Genomic DNA, 14423 nt, shown 5'->3' with positions numbered 1-14423 from the left:
GTGAATTCCAGTTCTCATCACCAAGACCAGATTCGGTTCATCACATTTCATTTCCAGTCCGCATTACTGAGCCCAGCCTCGGTTAATTACGGTGAATTCCTCCAGTTCGCATTACTGAGACCAACCTCGGTTAATTGCGATTTACTTCATCGCGGAACCTCTACGTTTGGTCAACACCTCGAAAAATGAGTACCAATAGTAAAAAACCCAAAACCCTTTCGACAACCAACCTCACTAATCTGGTCAAGAAGCACTTGAAGCGTGCACACTCGGCCGATGAGGCGTCAAGTTCTAGTAGACGTGCCCAACATAGTAACTCTCACATGTTAACAAACAACCCAACAACAGTAGAACCTTACAAAAAAGAAGAGAATATATCAGCAGAGGGTTATAGTGGCGTCCTCGGGTGGGCGAATATATCAGTAGAAACATATAAAGTAGAAGAGAATATATCAGCAGAGGATTGTATATTTTAGTTTTTTTTAAATTTTTCAGCTTTGGTTGTTTTTTTCTTCACAGCTGTTTCTCAAGCATTGCACTTCTACTGTAGCCCACTGGCTTCAGTAAGAATTGCAGATAAACGAGTACTTCAATACTAATCGTATCTATGTAAATGGTTACATGACAATTCAAGTTCGGACAGTTCAAATTCAGAATAGTTTTTCTTCTTTGAAAAAATGCTTTATAAGCATATCTGCACACATCGTTCTGAAGAGAGTTATTAAACGCGAAAACGGTATAAAAATCACCGTGAGAGAGGTCAAGCGTGTAGTTGTGTTGTTTGGTAGTTGTAGTCGTAGCGTGGTTGCGTTAGCGTTAATGTTTGTTGGCATTAATGTGTTTTCTCATAGGGGTAGGCGTATGTATTTAGTTTTCAAGCACTACTTTTGATTATGTTTAAGACGTGCTTTAGAGTTGTTTACTAAGCATTTTTTGTTATTCGGCATTGATTCATATTCTTGCTAATATCAATAACTTTCATTTAGCGAGTCAGTTAGTTTCTTTTCTAAGATCGTATATTTTTACATTGTATAATAAACATCGAGTGTTAATTCGTGTTTGTTTACTAACTATAATTTAACCTAGTTAAGCTTAACTTATACCTCTAGCATTTATTTCTAGGCTAGATTATATTAGACCTTTTGCAGAGTACGTTTAATTGTAACATACTTTCACTAACACAAATAGTAGCACTAATCACTTATACTTGAGTATTAATGCTAGCAGCAAGAAATCCATACCTGTGTCAGTATACGACCGCTCGAGGTTAGTTACTCACGCTGAAGTTATATGGACGCTAGTTACCACATACCAACTATAAACCCTGAGCGGACTAACAAAACAGAACATATTGTTAGAGGAGAGGGTTATAGCTTAAAGGGCAACAAATCAAAAAGTAAAATATTTTTGAGTAAATTGTGCGAATGTAGGTCTAACCACCTCTCCGAAATCTTTCGCACTCTAGTTTAGTTACGCAATTAAAATTCTCAAAAAACCTTTAAAATTGCTTTTTTTTTTGTTTCAAGGACCTCTCGGTCATCGAGTTGCATAACCAATTTAATCAAAATTATAATGAGCTACAAATGAAAAAAAAAGTAAAAAAAAATTTACAGTCAAAATTTAAACTCTAAAACGAAAAACTCTATGAAAAATGAGACTATTAAACTTTACAACGTTTAATATTTTTCTAAAAAAATATATCAAAAAAATAAAATAACTTATATACACAAATATATCTAACATTATATACACATAAAATATATATTGAACGTCAAAATACAAAAGGTAAAGTTTCTATCTGAAATGTTTTTTATTTTAAATTTATCAATAATTTTAGCAAATACTTTAACCTTTTATATGATTAAAAAAAAATTAATACATAAGTTTAGAGTTTTTTTTAAAGTATGTTTAAGAATTTAGACTCTAATATCAACTCATTTCAACTTATTAAATTATAAGCAAAAACAAATTAAAGCTATAACATTAAAAAGATATATAGAAAATAACAATAAATATATAAAATAAAGCTGCAATATTCAAAAAAAAGTAAAATAATTCTGTATCCATAAAAATATTTTTGCTTAAACTAAATAAAAAGTATAAAATTAATATATTCATTTAATTAAAACTATCAGTTTTTTCAATCTTGAATAAATGTCTAAATACAGAAGTTTAACTATACCAAAACAATAATGTAAACAACCACAAAAAAAAAACACTTAAAATAGTAAATAAGTTTTTTTCTTTGAAAAATCAATAAATAATAAATAAGTCTAAAAAAATAATAATCATAAAGTAAGTCAATCTACTACTAGTTATAAATTTTATCAGTGATTTCAGCTCATGATTTAAATATTTAATTTTCTTTGTTTTCTGGCAAAAATAAATTTAGAGACTAATAACTTTATTTACACAATTAAAATGTACACTATGATATTTGTCTTTTTAAAAGCCTACGAAAGCAACAAAAACCTATCGTTTGGTTACGCACTTTTGCTGTGGCCACAATGTGCGTATATTTGCGAGAGCTTACTGTATTTTAAAACCCTTAAAGAAAAATTAAAGTGAGCAGTGGCGTGGCGTGGTATTTTTGTTAGAGGTGCGGAGAATAATAAAAAAAATAACTTAAAACTTTTATTTTGAACTAATTCAAGATATTTTTGTATAACAACTACATCAGTTCTTCAACGTAAAAAAGAGTTGTATTTAGAAAAAATTAAAATAGCTTTAAAAAAATATTGAACGCAAAAATTTACAACTTTATAATAACTATAACTAGTTTTTATCATTTGAAAATTATACTGGTCCTGTTCGAGTTGCTCCAGCTTGAGTTCAACTTATCACTACCTGTTTTATAGTTCTCGGGTTGTTGTGAATTTTCAACAACGCAAGAACATGATTTTTAATTTATATGGTGCTGAAGTTTAATCAGCTCCAGAATTTAGCAATTCAAAAAATTTTTTCAGCTCCAACTTATCGAGTCTTTGAAGGTCAAATATAATATTTTGAAAACGAAAACATTTAACAAATAACTAAACGAAAAAATCCAAAAAAAAAACTATACGTAATTTTTTTTTGTTCAACTAGACGGAACAACAACTCCAATGTTAAACCCCACGCGTCGCCCCTGGTATGTACCAGGGGCGTAGCGTGGGGAGGGACACTGGCGCATGCGTGCTACCCAAAAAAAGAAAATAAGTAAAAAAAAGAATGTAATATCTTTATCCTTTATTGTTTATTTTTTCAGCTTTTTTTGCCTTATTTCAACTATGTTTATCTAGTATTCGAAAAGTTAAATGGAGTTTTGAATACCAATTATTGACAAGTTAGGGAAATTACCCAATATTCGGTGCGCAAGCGAAAGTGCGCACCGATGTTGATGAAAAACTCCATAAGGAAAAAATTTATAACTTCATTAACTTCATAAGAATTTAGACTCAAAAAGAACGCAACTAATTCGCGCACCGCAGTAGTATAACCTTATGACAGATTTTTCTACAAAAATTTTACAAAAATACGTCACGCTTAAAAGAAAAATAAACAATTTTACAAGTTTTTTTTTATGCTACCATAAATGGTAAGACTACTGCTAGTTTTCGGATCTTTATTTTTGTAAACATACAAGAAAAAGCGTGTCGGCCTATGAGAAATAAACTTTGTTTGTAATTTTTATTCTAAACAAATACAATCAGATGAATTAAATTTAAAAAGTATATTTTTAACTAGTTTGAAAAGTTGTAATAAATTGTAATAACAGTTATAAAGTTGGTCTAGTTTAATTTCTGTGTAACTTTACCTAAATTATGTGCTTAAATTTAAGGTGTTGTTATCACTGCTGTATTGTATATTAATAAGATTGATATTTTTTTCATAAACAAAACAGACATTTTCGTTTTATTGAATATATTCATTTTTAAAGATATAAAGTTTACTGTAAGTAGTAAAAACTATTTTTATCTAGTAAGTTTACATTTGTGCAAGTATAAGTAATTCTAATGATATTGATACTTTTTTTAAAATTGTTTAATTGTTTAATGAATAAGTATTTTTTAAAACAGCTGCTTCGAACTTATTTTACTCAATGAACTAATTTCATTTATATTATTTATAAAAAGATCTTTTTATAGCTAACTACAAAAGTTTTAACTTAGGGGATTTTTTAAGAAAAAAATTTGCGCATCCCCTTACCAAAATATTACGCTACGCCACTGGTATGTGCGATGTCTAAAAATTCTAAATGATAAAGTTTACTAGTGTAGATGCTTGTTACTTTTTAAATATTGAAAAGCGTATTTGTAAAATTTGTTTACTAACATTTCTAACCCGCGATCATTTCTAACCTGATCATTTCTAACCCGATCATTTCTTATCCGATAACTTCTAACCTGATCACCTCTAACCCGATCACTTCTAACCTGATCAGTAAAGTTTGTTGTTACTTAGATTTATTTAATTCAGTGTTTATTTTGAAACCAAACTAATGTTAACAAAGTTGTTCTTATATATGATATAGTTTACTTTGTCGTAACAAAAACTTAATTTTTATATAGATGTAATTAAAACGAACTCTTGAGAATAAATTTATTTTAACTTATTATACCTTAAAATTGTTTTCCTTATTTTAAATCTTTTTTTCATATCAACTTGCTTAAATCGATCTCGCTTTTAATTTTTTTTTAAAGTTTATTGAACGATAAAAAAAACGCTCAAAAGGTTCGGTCTAAGTATCTGGTGTACAAAGGTACCTTTCGGTTATCGAGTCGTACACCACTATCGAGTTGTACACTAAATTAAATAAAAAAGCCACATTTAACTAAATAAGATTTAAAAGATTGTTTTTTTTTTTTGAAATTCTGCTTTGTTTGATTCTTAAACACTTTTCACTACATTTAAGCTATATGTTTTTGTCATTTAGGTAACTAGAATAGCATTTTAACACAAGTAAGTTTTAAAATAAAATTGTTACAAATATAATATTCAGATACAAGGTTTTCATATTACCGTCTATAAGCTTTGTTGTAACTCTAGCGGAGGGTTGGGCAACGTACGGCCCTACGAGTGGAAATGACCGGCCCCCGAGGTCAATATTACAAAGTTTATATAAAACTTTATAATACTTTTAATACTTAAACAAAATAAAACTGGAACAGTTTGAGTTTAAAAACATGTTTAAATATGGCTTTTCTACTTAATGTTCATTGATAAAAACAATGTTTTGTCGTAATATTTTTTGATGTTCTAATTTAGTTGGATTATACTTTTGTCAAATTACCTTAAGCAAATTGTTTATTTAAATCTGGTATTTTACATACCTACCTTTGTCAATTACCATGCTAATTCTATTCATAGACAGTATATAAACATCTAACATGTCTCAATCTACATCTTAAGTTGTTACAGTTGAGAAATTTTTGTGAATTAGAAGGATTTAGAAAAGTGATCAACTGTATCCATAAAACTAGATTCCGGCCGGATCCAAAACTTTCATTCAAACTAGAATTCCACCGGATCCGGATCTCGATTTAAAATCAGTATCTGGATACGGTAAGTCACTAATTCAAAATGCTCCGGCCCGCCAAGAACTAAAATTTTTCGGATCTGGCCCGCAGATTGAAAACGTTGCCTACCCCTAGTCTAGCGCAAGCGTTGTATAGTTGTTGGCAAATACATTACCATTTTATAATATGTTAGTTTCTACTTTAAGCTTAAAAACTTTCACTAATTGTTCTACAAATTGCAAAGACCTGTTTAGATAATGGAATTAAAACAAACAATGAACGATTTAGAACACTTTTGTTTTTTTAGTGGAAAATCATAACTTTAAAATTAAACAGATTTGTTTATCAATGTAACAAGATATAGGTTTATCAAATTTCGTCTAGTTAATCTTCTTAAAAATTTTCAACTAAGTTTTAATAATATTTAAAATATTCTAATTACAATTTTAATTATAATCTAAGTTAATATGTTTATTTTTTACAATTACTTTTACTTTATAATAAAAAGTTTTTAGAATCTTTTGCTTGTAATTATAACTATTTTAACTATAAGTATCTTTCATTTCTTTTAAATAAAAAATACATCAAAATAAGTTCTAATTATGTTGTACTTAAAACAATTTAAAGGAAACAAATCATAATACTTTTAATATATTATACAAACTATATGAAAATTTTAAAGAAGATATACTAAACGAGATTTGATCAACCTCGTACTTGTTGTATTAACAAACAAGTCTGTTTAAGTGTCATTGATTTTTTCACTTTAAGTGTAGGCAGATGTTTATTAATGAAACCAAAGTACGGTGTTTTCACGGTCAGTCGAAATTACATGCTTTTTCGGTTTTTTATATGACATAATTGTTCTATAGGTTTTGTTTATGAAGGTTATATCTAAAAATTACGATTTTTTAATAAATAAAACAAAAGTTTTCAGGTTTGCATAATGTTTGTTTTAATTCATTTATCTAAATAGATCTGTGCAAGTTTTAGAACAATTTGTGTAAGCTTTTAAGCTATAACTGACTATAATGTAGTGATAGATTGGTCAACAACTGTACAAAGTTTGCGCTAGACTTACAGCATAGCTTGTAGACTGTAATATGAAGATCTTTGTTTTTACTACTAAATTTGTAAAATTTAAACAAAATAAAAACTTTTTACGGTTAAAGTTAAAACATATAAGTAACTAAGAAAAAAATTTAACTTAAATAGAGTTATAACAGGTTATTTTAAGAACCCTACAAAGCAGAATTTTTAAAAGTTTCAAACAGTTTATTAAATATGACAATCATTTTAAAGTAAATAAAAATTTTAGACATTTTTCTTGATTAAAAAATTTTAACACACAACAATTTTTTGTTCTTTAAGTAAATTTTTTACAGAACTATATAGCTAAAAAAATACGCATTTTTTTGATTTCGGTATTATTGGGTCGGTAATGAGCCCATAGAAAAAGTAGGACATTTTGGGTTTTTTAGTCTGCGTAGCATATCTAAAAAAAATACATATAAACTTTAAATAATTTAGTTTTCCATATTTTTAATGAATTAACTACAATAATCAGTGTTTTTGTTTTTAAATAAACTTAATATTTTTAGGATATTGGTCATTTTTGGTTTGTACAGTTTTTTTTTTTTCTTTATTTAGAGTCTTCTTACTTAATAAAAATATATTAAGAAAATCTAAGTTCACTGACGAATAACAATATTTTTGCTAAAAACTAAAAAATAAAATGCTAAATATTTCTTTTATGTTACAGAAACTAAAAGAACATTTATAGACCCTTTTGTGATTCATAATTTTCGTAAAACATTAAAAAAACAATACTTAAACATTTTTTTTAATGTTTAAGAAAGATATTTCTATTTGTCAGTGAATTTAGATTAGATTAACAATTGTTAAGCAAGAAAACCCTAATTTATCCTTATTTTAGAACAATTGTCGTGTAATAAATCTTATAAAATAAAAAAAAGTTCAATTTAAGGAAATTGATATAACGAAAAAATTCAAAATAAGGAAAGTAAAATGTATGTATAAAAAACTGAAAGAAAATATTACTAAAAAGAATATTTTAAGTAATACAATATAAACACTAGGTTTTGTTATAGACAAATAACTTAAATTTCAATAAATGAACATTTTTGTAAAATTTAGTTAGTTTAAAAAAAAAATTCTAATTACAGAATTCTAAAAAAAAAGTAAATTAAAGATTGAGTTATAAATAATCGGGTTAAAAGTGATCGAGTTATAAATGATCGGGTTATAAATGATCGGGTTAGAAACGATCGCGTTAGAAATGATCGGGTTAAAAGTGATCAGGATGTAAATGATTGAGTTAGTCCGGGATAGAAATGATCGGGTTAGATGTGATCGGGTTAGAAATGATCAGGGTAGAAATGATCGGCTCCCGTAAATTTTACTGCTGACAGTTTCCAATAAGAAATGAATGCTTATTTTTTGTTCGAAATACTGCAGTTTATACTTGAAAAAAAAAATAATGATAAGAAAAGATTTTAAAAACAACTTTAAAACAAGTACAGAAAATAATTTAACAAACTTAAACAAAGCATAAGAATATTTCTTTTATGTTTCTATATAAAGACTACTAACAAACGTTAATTTAGAAAAAAAAACTAAAGGTCTTAACTAGCAAAAAAAAGTTAACGACATGTTGCAATTTGTTACCTTTAGCAATTTACTCAAGTTGTACTAGATTAAAAAAGTAGAATTTAAACTTTCATTTTAATAAAAAAACCGCTTTAAAAATTTGTGACTAAAATGTTCTTGAGATAAGAAAGTTTTGTACTAAACTTGTATAATTACTCAATAACGTTGTAAGGTTTCCTATAAAAGCTTATACGATTATAAATATAAGCATTATTAAAATGAAATAAACAAATGTATATTAACGCAAAACTAAGTAAAATCTAAAATCAATTATTAGTATTAAAGTCAATTTATTTGCATCTTTATTTGCAATATGTTGAAACTGTTTGACTAAATGTACAGGACTTAATAAAAAGATTATATATAGGATAAAAACAAAAACAAATTATACAGTAATCTTCCTTTATTCTACCAACATATGTTTCTGTGTGTCAACAAATCAACACACTTCAACTGGGTTCTGTAAAAAAATAATTACTGTAATGAGAGAATAGAATATTAATCAGTATTTCCTAAAATGTGCAACTGTCTTATTATTGTTGATACAGTTAGGTTACTGTTTACAAAAAAATATCTAAAATTAAAAATGTATTTTAGTTAGTAAAATATTTCATATTGATTTTTACTCATATTTTGTGCGTATTTTTTTTTACCAGTTTAAATCTAATATTTTGTAACAAAGCGATAAAAACAATTATTTATGTGTAAATTACATGTTTAACCAATTACTTATTGTCTAACAAACTTATTTTTTTAGTTCTTTACTGTACACAGCTTTGTACTTAGTTTTTTTTTAATCATGTTCATTTAACATATGTTTAATAAATATAGCATAAGTAGTCTTAAAATGCACAGTTATCTTGTTTTGATTTAATATTAAAACTTAAATCAGTAAAGATTCAAACAAACTTTAATAAAAAACTGTCTTTGAGTGTCACAAAGCTGTTTAAAAAAATAAAGCTCATAGTCTTGTAAGAATTAGTTTTAAATAATAAGTACTATATTTCCCTTAAAACTGCTATGTTTAAACAATACAGTTTTTATAAACATGAATACCTGTTATTGTTGTAAAAACATCGTAGGTAGTTTGTTTAATACTAATATAAAACTACTTCTATAAAAAATAAAGAATTTTTAAGCATGCATTACATAGCATGTATTTTTTTAAGTCTAATTTTTCTTATAAAAAGTTCATAATTTTTTTTTGAGCAACTAATGCAAACTTTTGCTTTGTTGTTCTGTCCAACCTGAAAGTCTATCAGCAGCTACAAAATATTACCACCCTTTGAAATGAAAACAATCACAGACAATTGGTTCAGAAGGAACCTTTGGAATTAATGGTTCTGTTGGAGGTAATCGAGGATTGCTTGGTGCAATTAAGTTACAACTATTGCAATTTTTCCAATCACTTTGAAATCATTTGTTATTCCTGGCCAGCAAACAATCGCTTTTGCTCGCTCTTTGATTGCAGTGACCCTATGATGAACAGAATATAGCACTTTTCTTAATGATAGAGGAATAACTGTTCTACTCACATCATCCTGGGATATACTGCTAAGTAATAGAAGCTTATTATGATCCTCTTCTCTTTTACGATCACCACACATGTTGACCCAATCCATCATAAGTAAAAAACAGTGAGTTATTTAAAACTCAAGCAACTCTAACGGTAGGTGGTCTTTGGTCTCCGGAAAACCATTTAATAGCCAGCTTGAATAAAATGGATAAGCTTCATCATCTTTCTATCTTTCAAGGTTTCTTCTTTAACTCGGTCCAAAGTCACAGCTTAAAATTTGTCACCTACTGGATGACTTGTAATGATACACTCACTGTCTAGTAAACGTATCCCAGCTAAAATTTCAAAAGCACAAGGTAATTTGGTCTATTTAGTTTCATTCAGTAATTTCCTTAACCTCTAACGAAGTTTGATCGTCGCCTACTATTTAACAATAATTTTTAATGAATAAAAGAACACTAAATTTTTTTCTTTCCAATATATTTCGTCAAATTCTCTTCAGGGAAATTACAATTGAAACAATACAATATAACACAACAAGTATACATACAAAAAATTTTTAAATTAATTAACTGATCAATTAAGTAAACGTAAATGTAATCAACAAAAATGTAATCAACAAAAACTTTAAAAATCAACACAAAATAGTCTTAATTAAATAAGGCTAAGGTGTAGTCAAATTTTTTCTTTTTACATAAATTTGGTTTGTTTAAATGTATTAAAATGGCTTCAAGTCTAATTAATTCCAATGTATTTGAACATTGTCGCATTACACTGAAATTAGATAATGCAAGCTTTTTTCCTCAATTTGGATTATTCACAAGGTGTTCTGCTATCGCAGATTTTTTTATTGCATTTTTGACTGCAACACTCTTTTTGTCTTTTTTGTCTGTAATATACGAAATGATACACTTGGGAACATGTTCCTTTATTCTAGTTGTGAGGTGTCGAGAAGTTTGACCAATGTAGCTGTTGTCACAGCAGCATTTAAACTTGTAAACTACAATACTTTTTTCTTGAGGTGTCATTAGGTCTTTTCCCGAACGTTGAAGTATTGGTTTTGACATGAATAGAACCCTAGGATTCACCGCATGATATGTTTTACTTCTTATATCCATAGGGTTGCCACTCGTTTTTTCCAAATTTTTTCCAGGTTTTCTAAATTTCTTCCAGGTTTTTAAAAGTACACACTTTTGGGTCTATTTTTAGTTTTAAGTTAATTTCTATATAAGAAAATGTGTTAAATACTATAAAAACATTGAAAACATACTGTAAAGTTACTTTAAATGTGTTTTTAAATAAAAAAATATTGATGATGACAAAAAAATCTTATTTATATGATAGATTTTTGTCTCAAATTGAAATTTTACTACTGAAAACTTAAAACTAATAAAAAATTCCAGATTTTTCCAGGTTCTTTGATAAAAATTCTAGGTTTTTTTCAAAATTTCTTAAATTCCAGGTTTTTTCAGGTTATTTTTGCCTAAATTGTCAATTACCAGGTTTTTCCAGGATTCCAGGTTAAGTGGCAACCCTGTATCCACTATTTTCTTCTCAATTAATTTCGTTTCAACGCCAATATATGGAAGTTTTAACAATATTGGGCATTTATCTGGTCCATAAGGTTTAGCTATATTTGAATTGGTGGATTGTGAGTTTATTACTTGATTTACTAGCATTTCGGGATACCCATTGAGTTTAAGAATTGACTTTATATTGTTAACTTCATCGGATAAGTATTCTGGTGAGCAGATTTTTTGTGCTCTACTGTATAGAGTCTTAATCATACCAATTTTTCTACGTTTACTACAAAATGATTGGAAGTTTAAGTAGTTGTTGTTGAAGGTAGGCTTTCTGTATACTTTAGTTGTGAATATTCCATCTTTTTTAGCAATCAGAACATCGAGAAAAGCTAATTGGTTACTTGTTTCAGATTCTTTGGTAAACTTAATGGATTGGTGTGCTTTGTTTAGTTCTAGGAATAAGAGATTGTTTTCTTCTTCACTAGTTGTTATTATGAAACAGTCATTAACATACCTCATATATTTGGTGTTTTATTGTATTGTTTCAATTGTAATTTCCCTGAAGAGAATTTGACGAAATATATTGGAAAGAAAAAATTTGAGTGTTCTTTTATTCATTAAAAATTATATAACAATAATTTGTATTTTCTAGAACCGTTTATGTTTTCTGTGCTTGGGTAACTCCAGGATGAAAACTTCTTCAAAAAAATATCAATTTTGACAATTTATACTATAAAAAACAGTATACAAGCAAAGTTGTAGCTAAATAATCAGTTTAATGGTAATTGCAAGTTGTTAAAATTTATTTTAGTACATATGCAAATAATGAATAAGTAGTAAGTTTACCTTTGTGTTTTGTTATTTTCTATAGCACCGAAAAAAAATCTTGAAAAATATTTGTAAACCTAAACCAAACAACAATCACAGCTTGTAAAAGTACTGATACTATGAATTTGTTTATGCTTGATTGTTAACCTGTGTTTTTTTGGTTTACTATTATTTCTAACTCGCTATCATTTCTAACCTGATCATTTCTAACACGTTCACTTCTAACTCGTTCATTTCTAACCCGATCACTTCTAACTCGATCACTTCTAACCCGATCACTTCTAACCCGATCATTTCTAACCCGATCACTTCTAACCCGATCACTTCTAACCCGATCATTTCTAACCCGATCACTTCTAACCCGATCACTTCTAACCCGATCATTTTTAACCCGATTATTTCTAACCCGATTACTTTTAACCCGATCGTTTCTAACCCGATCGTTTCTAACCCGATCATTTCTAACCCGATCAATTCTAATCCAATCACTTCTAACCCGATCATTTCTAACCCGATCATTTCTAACAAGATCATTTCTAACCCAATCACTTCTAACCCAATTAAACCCGATCATTTTTAACCCGATAATTTCTAACCCGATCATATCTAACCCGATCATATCTAACCCGAAATTTGTTTAGCCGATCTGTATTAATATATTAATTTATTATTTTTTTAAGATAAGGATTTGTTTTAAAAACAAATTTGTCTCAATAAAAATGTTTTTTTTTGGAAGTTTAGTTTATTTTGTTTAAAATAAATTCTAATGTTCAGATATCTTTTGTTAAAACTTAATTGTTGATATTAATTGGTTCATTTATTGTTTTGACAATAAGGTTTAAAATTGGATTATTAATTAAATGTATTTAATTAGTTTTAAAAAGCATTAGGAAAAGTGTAAGTCTTTTGTATTCTAAAGATTAAATATTAAGTTTTGATAGTCGTCAATGTAAGAAATATAATGAGTATCGCAGCGGCTAAAGTCTATTGTGTTCTTTCTTTAAAAATGATTCTATATGGTTATTATACATTTTTAAGTGTAGAAACCAGATTACCAATTTGCCTCCAAAATCAGGGAAAATTTATATGAAATACAACTTTTTAAAAATATTAATATCAGCGTTTATGAAACTTTAAATAATACAGATTATAAAATTTAATAGTTGTAATTATAATGGTGGTCTCATTTAAAATTAATATCATTAAATTCTAAGTTTTTTAAACGAAAGTGTATACTGTTTAATACAAAGCCAAAAGTACAAGTAGAAGGTTTTTTTAATATCCAGAACTTGTCATTTACTCGAATTTTAAATTAATTTTAATTCTTAAATCAACTGGTAAATTGTATATAAAAAATAAATGTAATTAAGTTATAATTAATTATAATAAATTTAACTATGAAAGTTTAGTGTCGAAAACTTATTATTACGCATTTTTCTTTTTCTTTTGAAATAGAATTTATGTAGGGCGTAATAAATTTACATTTTTCAGAAAAATTTAAAAGTTTTCAAAATTTAAAATTGCAAAAACACGATATTCTCACGATTAATACTAGATATTTCTAAAAGAATTTTCTTGATATCTTTTAAAAGTTATTTTTTTACAGGTTTTCAAAAACACAAAAACTTTAGATTATTTAGCGATCATTAAATATGAAATGTAAGTATATATTATTAGAATAAACTATATCACTTAAAAATTCATAACAAAATTATAAAACCAGTTTGTATTGTGAAACCTATTATATAGGTTTAAATTTTTAATAAAGAAAAAACTCATCATGTTTATAGAAATTTAGAGGTGCAAAAAACCACCAAGAATAAAGTCAATAGACTGCAAGCTGGCTTCATTGTAATGAATAAAAAAAAATATGTTTTGTGTAATAATCGTCTGAAAAAATAGTTGATTAAAAGAAACAAAGAACTTAATGGAGTTTTTATAAAATTCTTCTCCTAATTATACTTAATTTAACTATAATATTCTATTTCAAAATGTTTTAATTTAATACTTATTTTGTTTTTACTTACGTTATTTCAACTGCCCATAATAAAGTAACTTTAAAGAAATGTTTGTCAATTAAAGTACTAGTTTAAGTCGCAATTAAAACATAGGCGAGATTTATAAATGTACTTAATTCGATCTTGTTATACAAATAAACTTGTCTGTTCAACAATTAGTGTTAAACATTTTTTTTGCTTTAAAACTAAGTAGGAATTTATTAATGATGTGAAATCTAGACGGTCATCGACATAACAACTTTTGCGGTTTAGTTATATGACATAACTGTTTTAATAGCTAGTTTCTATTAAAACCATGCTTTTCCACTTAATATAACAAAAGTTTTCAACTTCTCCTAATGTTTGTTTGAATTCCATTGTCTTAATAGGC

This window comes from Thalia democratica, chromosome 5 (genome assembly GCF_965202585.1).
Source record: "Thalia democratica chromosome 5, ktThaDemo2.hap1.1, whole genome shotgun sequence".
Classification (NCBI taxonomy): domain Eukaryota; kingdom Metazoa; phylum Chordata; class Thaliacea; order Salpida; family Salpidae; genus Thalia; species Thalia democratica.
The sequence above is the reverse complement of the archived record's forward strand: the minus strand, read 5'-3'. Positions refer to the sequence as shown.